The sequence below is a fragment of the Leptonychotes weddellii genome, chromosome 3, assembly GCF_054177405.1.
Source record: "Leptonychotes weddellii isolate Sample4059 chromosome 3, ASM5417740v2, whole genome shotgun sequence".
Taxonomy (NCBI): domain Eukaryota; kingdom Metazoa; phylum Chordata; class Mammalia; order Carnivora; family Phocidae; genus Leptonychotes; species Leptonychotes weddellii.
In genome coordinates this window covers 112,286,563-112,295,685 of record NC_138371.1, presented here as the reverse complement: position 1 = coordinate 112,295,685, position 9,123 = coordinate 112,286,563, and the positions used below count along the sequence as shown (strand labels likewise).

At 43.2% G+C, this 9,123-nt stretch overlaps 1 long non-coding RNA gene across 1 annotated transcript in view; it reads right to left on the bottom strand.

Annotated features, from left to right (window-relative positions):
• The window catches only part of LOC145720753 (uncharacterized), a 31,583-nt gene extending 24,458 nt beyond the window's left edge, over nt 1–7,125 (bottom strand). The window contains exons 1-2 of the long non-coding RNA XR_014143950.1: nt 6,825–7,125; nt 5,920–6,092 (exon numbers count right to left, since the gene is read on the bottom strand). This is a non-coding gene — a long non-coding RNA (uncharacterized LOC145720753). The remainder of the gene's footprint in view (nt 1–5,919; nt 6,093–6,824) is intronic.
• Nucleotides 7,126–9,123: the final 1,998 nt, after the last annotated feature.

The following is a 9,123-nucleotide window of genomic DNA, read 5'->3' as shown; positions in this document are numbered from 1 at the left end:
CTTTAAAAAAAAAAAAAAAAAGAAAAGAAAATACATGGATGTTGAATCACAAAGAAGAGTTTCCATATCCTCCTCTTTTTATGAGAAATGTAAAATTAATGGGTCTTTTACTAGTGTCTCATTATACAGGATTTACCTTAGCAGAGGGTCTGATTAACAACTCTGGAGAACTTGCCAACCATGAAGATTTGCGAAAGTGTTACAATCATACCTACTACCCACTTAGTAATAGGAAAAGCACTAATTATGAAGAGCCATACTTTTACTACCACCAAAGAATAAGAGCCCACCTGCAATTGCAATTGTGTATCATTTTATAGTCATGCGTTATCTCACTGGAGTTTAATGCAACCTGTGAAACTGGTGTTTTCATTCCCATTTCAGAGAAGGAAATAAGTTCTGAGAAATCAAGTGACTTCACTCATTTAGCAAGAGGGAGGATCCGAACTTGAACCCAGCTGTGAGGCAGATATTTACTTTGTGAAATTCTTTGACTAAAATAGAAGTTCAAACTCTTGCTTTTTTTTTTTTTTAAAGATTTTAGTCATCCATTAGAGAGACAGAGAGAGCATGAGCGAGGAGGGTATCAGAGGGAGAGGAGCAAAGGGAGAAGCAGGCTCCCCTCTGAGCAGGGAACCCGACCCGGGATTCGATCCCAGAACCCTGAGATCATGACCCCAGCCAAAGGCAGATGCCCAACCGACTGAGCCACCCAGGTGCCCCCAAACTCTTGCTTTTGAGACTCCCTCTGCCTTGGGCCCTGAGCGCAACCTGCTCTGGAAGGAGCTTCTAGACGAAGTTACAGGACCAGGTGGGCAGGGGTGTCGCCCACAGAGGGGTCGTGACACATTTATTGTCACACGTCTTCCACCTCGCTGGACTATTTCACCACCTCTTATACACTTAATATGCAATGCATGCTGGTGGGTGTCGTGGGGAATACTGGGGTGTATGAAGTATACTTCCTGTCCTTACCAAGCAGAGCCACTGAGCCTATTCACAGCCAATGACAACGGAACACAATCCCAGGATGCAGTTTTTTTATAGCACATCTCTAAAGAGCCCCCTCCCTTGGAGGCCCTGCTGAAATGTCACCAAATGCACTATTCAGCAGGGTTCCGGAGGGACAGAACTCTAACAGAGAACACAATACTTGAGGAGGCATGCTTACTGACAGTGTCTTTTACTGTGCCTGTGATAAGTAGGGGACCTGAATCAAACTGCCCGTCCCCACAGTCTCCTTCTGGCCACCCTAAGGGAGGCCGGAACACATCCCTGTGCCATCGTTCTAATGGCTACCTTGTGTTTCCAATAGAAACCTACGCATGTCGAGAAAATGAGAAAAAGTTTTCCTTTAGAAATGTTCAAAATCTCTTTGATTTTAAAACTACTATGATTTTGAATGACTTTTTTTTTTTAGATTGTGGATTTGAAAAAAAAATACATGCCTTTTGAATGGAATTGAGCTAAAAATGAGAATCAAGATTTGTATCTGCCTTGTGAATGCTGGCCAGAGTCCCCTACTCCTCTGGCCGTGAGTAGTCCTCACCACACTTGTCCTCTGACTAAGCAACAAGGAAGTTCGTGGAACCGCCTGTTTCCTCCAAGCAGATGAGCGCTTGCTTTTCACAGCAGATGATTGTAAAAATCAGTAAGATATTTTAAGAACTAGCTGATTATACAGACCAACTTGTTTGCTTAAGAATGCTGAGGGAACAGCCCATTACACCTGGCACCTGGGCCCCACTGGCTCCAGGTGTAGACGCAGAGGCTCATTTCAATCTGACATGCTTGTGTGTATGCTATATGTTGGGACCACTTCTCTCTCTCTCCCCTTTCTTTCACTGAGCTGAAGCCCACTGCTACAGAGCCGCTGGAGTTCTTTCAGGAGGAGGGGGAGACCAGGCTGGGGCTTGCTAGAGACACACACTCTTGACACTGGGCCTGGGCAGACCCCGGTGAAATTGCAGAACTTCAGCTTGAGCTAGCATTCTATTGTTGAGGCTTCTTTAAGGGGATAAAATGGTTAGTATTTAATGTTTGTGTGTAAATATGATTTTTAAGTGTAATGTTTTCCTTTAAAGATTCAGTGCTTTGAGTCCCTTTATTCAAGAGGTGTTTACTGAGCTGCACAACATGCAAGGCACCCAGCTAGGAAAATTCTTTCCCATCCACCTAGACCAGAAACTAGTATTTTCTGCTATCTCCCCAAGGTCTAGAATAGTTCGTGGTGTAGAGCAGAATCCTCACACATATTTCAATGAATGAATTACACATTGAGACAAGGGACACCTGCATTTTTCCCCCACCAGGAGTTCTTAAAATGATGAAAGGCAGTATACAGAACTTCCCCTGTGACAGTCTCTATCTGCCAACTAGTGCTTTCCTGGAGCTAGACTCAGGCCTTACAGAATGGACCCAGCTTCATGGCAAAGTAGTTAATTAACCACCAGATGTTGACTGAACACCTAATATGTGCAATTCCTTCTCCTAGACAAGTGGGCCATGCAAGGGCATATAAGATACAGTCCCTATTTTCCAAGAGTTTGTATCCAAACAAAAATTTAACAGTTGCCACAAAGTGACAAAGTGACCACTGAACCCATTCACAACCTAAGACAACTGAACACAATGCCAGGAAGTCAGAGGAAGAAAGGCGGATGATTGCAGAAGATGAAGATAGAAGATTTTAACTGGACCTTGAAGCCCAGGTGGAGAATGAAACACAGGGCATAATTGGAATGTAAGAGTGTGTGAGCGTGTGTGCGTGTGTGTGTGTGTGTGTGTGTGTGCTGGGAGGCAAGGGAGAATGGCATGAAGAGAGTCTGGAAGAAGACAGAAAACAAGGTATGCCAAGAGTTAATTCAGTGCAGTGCATTTTGAATCAATTGAATAAATATTTATTGAGCACATAGTATGTGCCAGGCATTGTGATAGGTACTAGGGATACAAAGGTAAATGAGACTGATATGGCCCATGGCTCATGGGTTAGTAGGAGATACAGACAAGTAAACAGACAATTACAATACGGTGTGATAAGTGCTGTGCTAGGGAAAAGTCCAGGTGTTATGAGGAGGAGAAGGACAGAGTGGACCCAACCCAGATGGGGGAAGGAAAACTTCCTAGAAGAAGGAATGTCAAGCTGACACCTAAAACTAAGGTGGGAATTAGGTGAAACTATGCAGGTAGGGTATTCTAGAAGAGGAAACATGATGGGTCATGGGGGTTGGAAGTTGGCTGAGTTGTTTGAGATGCAAGGGGTAGGTATGCCAAGAGAGAAGCTGAGGAGGGAAGCTGTGGTCAGATTATGCAGTCTCTTATACTTCACATGAAGGAGTTTGGACTTTATCCTAAGAACAGTGATAACCACTGAAGAATTCTAATCAAGGGAATGAAATAACCAGACTTACATCTTGGGTGGATGACTCTCTGCAGTGTGAGATGGCCCTTAGAGGAAAGATGGGCAACAGAAGAGAAGGGTGATATGCAGTTAGATTCTTTAAGGTCTATTCCTAACACAGTGTGAGAACTAAACAAATAGTTCATGAATGAATGGATAAACCGATCAACCAATCAGTCAACAATTACAGCAAAGGACTGAGCACATGAGACCTGAGATGGAGGGTATGTACGTCTGTGCATTCATAAGGGTCAGAGTGAATGCACAGTGGCATGCTGATGGGTCTTCTACTCTTGAATCCCATCAGACAAATGGCAACAACAGTTGACAACGGAGTGCAGCGTAATCGAGCAGAAACAGCTTCAACACTGAGTCAAAATACCCAGGTCTGAGCCCTAGTTTTGCCAGTTGCTAATTCTGAGATGCATCTTAGTTTCTCTGACTCTCAGGTCCCACATACATCTTATCGGCTCATTATGTGCAGCTACATAGCAGTAGATGGGAATAGTCATCACAATCCATGTACATTTCTGTTTTCAGGTGATGCTTAGGAGTGTTGGTGGGATGTGCAGTTATCCATTGCAAAGAGAAGTTAGGACAACCTGTGTGACAACGAAGTCATGGTTTAATTAAAGAGGAATGCAGAAATCAAGTAGCCAGTATTATCCAGACTTTGTCCAGGTAACTTTCTCACCTGTCAGTTGAAGACCCTGAGTGAAATGCTGGAAGAAGAGAAGAGCCTATCTCCTGCCACGGTCCCCAAAAAGGGAAAGGGGGGCAGACACAAATCATGTACTTGAAGGCCACAGGGTCAGGGGAGTGGCTCAGAGAACACAGAGCCACTGAGGGACACGGTCTAGACTAGAACTCAGCTCCCCTCCATGCAGTGCCCTTTTCACACCACCCTGTTGTTAATCATGACAGTTCAAGATCCCAGAAAGGATAACCTGTGTGAAGTCCAAGCTAAGAGTCTTCCCACAGTTTTGCAGCTGTAGCTGACAGCCCAGAGTGAGATGACCTCATAGAAAGAGAAGACGAATGGGAATCATGGCAGAAAGACGTGAGGGGCCCTGGGGTCTGGCTGTTTGGAAAGAAGGAGAAGCCTCCACGAAGTAACTGCGGGTGGTGGCGGAGGAAGGCAGGGTGCATCCTAACATAAATGGATCCGGGTGATGTTAAACCAAAGAGAGCAAAAGGCAGAAGGTGAAGAAAAGGTCTGGGAGAACATTCCTGAAGAAGTGCTAGCAAACCAACCCAACAGAAAGTGCTCCCTGTGAGGCCGCTTCAGGATAATAAGGCCGGCCCGGGATCCTCGGTGCCTTCAGATCAAAGAGAGCAAGCAGAAAGTAGCTGTTTTTCTAGACACATCAGACACCCCTGTGCTCATCCTTACGGCATTTTTCACATTGTCCCTTCCTTTGCACTACAACACTCATCCTTCTGGCCCATTCTAGTCTGGGCTTCACTTTTTTCTGCAGCAGAGTCTGACACCAGAGCCACATCACTGAACCGAGAAGAAATCCATGAAAACAGCAGCTTCCTTAAGAAATGTAATTTTCAGCTTGTGGCCTTGAGTCCCCGTACTTCTAAATCATCTCCTAGCTATTTCCTAAAGCAGGATAATGACTCAGCTGTTAGGGGAAGTCAGTTCCATTTTTATGAAGTAAAACCTGATTGAATTATTATTATTTGTTTTGTTTTGTTTTCTAGCATCACAGAGTTGGTCCTTGGCAGTTGGGTCTAATTTATCCTCCGTAAAGACTCCCAATAGATCAATCACAACAAAAATGGCCACTTGTAGTTTCTCCAGGAAATTCCAATGTAAATAAGCATTGAAATCAAGTTGACTAAATAATTCAGACTCTCCAGTGATCACTCTCCAGTGATACCTCAGTTTGGGGTCACTGTCACAGGCATCAAATGATCTACACATCTGTAATATCCAGGCATGGACACCTGAAGCAGACATCAGAGTCCCTTCATCCAGACTGAAATCCATGAGTCTTCTGTGCTGTAATGCATTTCACCATCCACATTGTTTAATTGAGCCCTTTACTACAAATGGTTTTAGGCTCTGATGCAAGACAGGAATTTGAAGCATGCATTTGAGTATTTAATGGTATTAATTTCTGGTGCACACAAACATCAGCTTCACTCAACAATCCAGTAATCTTGCAAAATAAAGAAAATACGCCAGAAAATGAAATGCAGCATGGAATTCTTCCAGATTGCAAGCAAAGCAGTTCCTCGATCTGGCTGCAACCGGCAAGTAATAAAATAGCCACCTATTTACAGATCCTGAAAGATGTTACAATAAACAAAGAAAAAAAAAGGAAGAAGATGGGGGTTCTTTCAGATTGAGGAATCATTTTATTTTTTACATTCAAACATGTTTATCTGGCGACTTTAAGCTCTCAAATGTCCCAAGTTAATTTTAAATGTAACACATCTGATCATAATAAATGAAACACAGTCCTTTTTTTCCCCTACTGGCAGGTATAAACTTAAACAATTCCTACCTGGAAATATGGACGGTCTCTTTTTTGGGCGCCTCAGGTGAATGGGTTCCAAATTTTTCAAGTTTCTTTGAAGTCTCCCTCTAACGTCATTTCCTATGAGTAGTTCAGGCGGCAGGCTACTCCGTCTTGATGATTTATAATCATCTTGAGACGAATTTAGTTTGTTCTTCGTTCTGGAATATAAATTGCTGTCATCAACTGCCATTGTAGGAGATACATTCAAGACTCTGAACAAAAACCTAAAAAGCCCAACCCCAAGCCGGCAGTAGCCACTGCCACCTCAGCCCCAGATTCGGATGTTCTCCTGCTTTACCCTGCACTTGTTTGGGAAGCTTAGCAAGTTGATAGGCGTGGACTCGAACAGGTGTAGAATTACTAAGTGGCCCCTCCTTTCAACAGTTAATAGCAGGGGGGAGGAGAGATTCCCCCCAAAAATCACTAGGTGCAGAAGAGCGGGGAATTTGAGCAGACGCGGGCACCCGGGCGCATGCTCCTGCAGATGGTCCCACAAAGTGTGAAAGTGGCTGTGTGGCATTTCTGTTGGGGCAATGCCATAAAGTAAACACGACTTACTACTTAAGAAGAAATACCCACGCAAATTGCAAGTCTTATTTTTCTCATTACTTCTCAAACTCTTACAGATATTTTTTTACAAGTTTTGGGGAAACATTTTTACATTCCCTCATACCCTTTTGTTTCGAGCCACATAGACGGAACAAACATCCGTCTTTATGAAATTCCTCATCTGGCAGGCGGCCAAGTGGAAGTTGGCTGCAAGAAGGAGATGAGAGATAGTTGGTGATGATCAGGAAGGAACCCGCTGCGGGTGTGTATGGAGCAGAGCAGTAGTGCCGGGAACCCAGCACCCCTCCCCGACCCGCCCTTCCATCCTGTCTGTGCTCTACCTGGCAGATGACTGCTCCAAAAGTTCTGCAGTCTGGCTGCAAAGTCAGAGGTCTAGCAAACACGCTGTGCTGGTAGAAGTGATGACGGCCTCCACTCAACAGATAAAAAGTAAATGTTATTCTTGCAGGTCTCTGCCTTGCTTTCAGCTAACACGGTCAGCTGGGTTGGTGGTCTGAGCAAAATCAGCATTTGACCTCTTATATGTTTGCTTTCTATCTCTTCCGGATTTTGCATTTTTGTGTCCTTTGTTCCCTTCCCCCTTGCTCTATTTATGTGGAAATGCTCTGCACTCTTTTCTTTAACTGACTGTGCAGAAATCATAACCTCTCCAGCCATGCCCCAGGGCTGTGTCCTCTGTGTTCTCCCTCTCTCCTGTCCTCCTTCACCCTCCCCACTCCCCCCAACACACACTCTCACACTCACACCTCTCTTCTGTTCTGTCTGACTGCAGTGTGTGTGTGGGGGCGGTCAGAAGATAAAGAAGATAAGATCTGCCTTTTCTCTTCCCAGTGCTAGGAATCGGTAGATACATAACATTACGAAGGATTTCGGGGTTGTTTAGAAATCACTATTTACTTTGGTTTCCTGGATGCCAAGTAGGTTTTACTATTTGTTAAAATTCGGAATTTGGGTGTCTTTACCTAGATAAGCATACACCTCCATGCTAAGAGAAGTTTCCCTCTCTATTCTCTTTATGCCCTTTTGACAACAGGTCTTCAAACCACAACAGATTTTCTGAAGAGAAAAGCATTGTTTTTTAACAATTAGATCCAGATCAGGGGTGCCATTATAATCCAGCAATTATACATATAATTATAACCTAGCAATTGTATTTACATATTAGATTATCAGGTTATTTTACTAAATCTGAGAAACACCTACACCACTTCCCTCACAGGACTTAGAACTACTTTATCAGGTAGCAATGTATCATTAACTTCAAAACAATGAGTGGTTTGTACCAAACCATTTTTAAAAGCCTATGAGACTGCTTGAATCTCCCTCAGCTTAATGAAAATGCATTTTTTTTCTAGTAAAGAAGTAAAAAGTATTTTTTAAACTTTGAGATAATGATTTAATAACAGAAAAAACATTTCAAAATCTCAAGACCAGCACTGAAGTTTCAAATACACAGCAGGGTAGAGTCCTAGGGCACAAATGTTGATGCTAACAGGGAGAAATACAGCAACAGACAAGCAGAAGTTTGAGCTATTCAGTGACTGTTTCTTACCTAATTCACGGTTTCGTCATGAGCCTAACAAAAAGTGCATGTGATTGTTCCCATGAGAGACTATGGACTCTGAGAAACAAACTGAGGGTTCTAGAGGGGAGAGGGGTGGGGGGATAGGTTAGCCTGGTGATGGATATTAAAGAGGGCACGTACTGCATGGAGCAGTGGGTGTTATACGGAAACAGTGAATCATGGAACACTACATCAAAAACTAATGATGCAATGTATGCTGATTAACATAACATAATGAAAAAAAAGTACGTGTGAGGTGAGATGGGAGTCTCTGAGAAAAGGTGTTATTGTTACACAGTGTGCAACAGGTACACCTGCGTGGTGTGCACATATAATTTTGCCTTTGTCTTTAAGGGGCTGGCTGGAAGCATAGAATTAAGTACATACGCTGTTGTTTATTCCGTGCTTAATACCAGCTAGGTTCCTTGCTTAAGGCTTCGACATGCACTATCTCATTGATTCTTCCTAATCACCCTGTTCTATAGCTGAGTGAACTGAGGCACTGAATCAAATGTCTAGGAATTGGGGAAGGGAAGATTTGAACATAGGTTTTATCTGGCTCCAAAGCTCCTGTTCAAGCCCATGCTTTACATTACAACACTGTGCTGCTTTATTAAGTGTACCTGAAATCTAAAAGGAGTTGAAAGGTCTTTCTCTATCTTCCTAAAATAATTCTTGGTTTTAAGCAGATTCCTTTTGCATCAACTATATGATTGAGGAGTGGTCCAGCTGACCTGCCGAGGCTTGCCCCTCGTCACTGAGCTGTCAGTAGGTCTGAAAGTTTATGAGATGAAAGTGAGAAAGTGAGAAAAAGCAGAATAATTCAGAGTTTTGCTTTAATAATAAAGTACCCATGTTCAGGCTCTTCATATTAAAATGCACGTAATTATGGTATTTTCCTGAGATTTATGCTATAATTAGAAAAAACCCCTACCCTATGATAGAGGTAGCCCTAATCCTTAAATGATGTAAGAGGGGGATGGAGGGTTCCTGATATGTTCAAATTAATCCCTTTCCTGCCCAACTCATTCTCCCCTCACAGGGAATATAAGCAG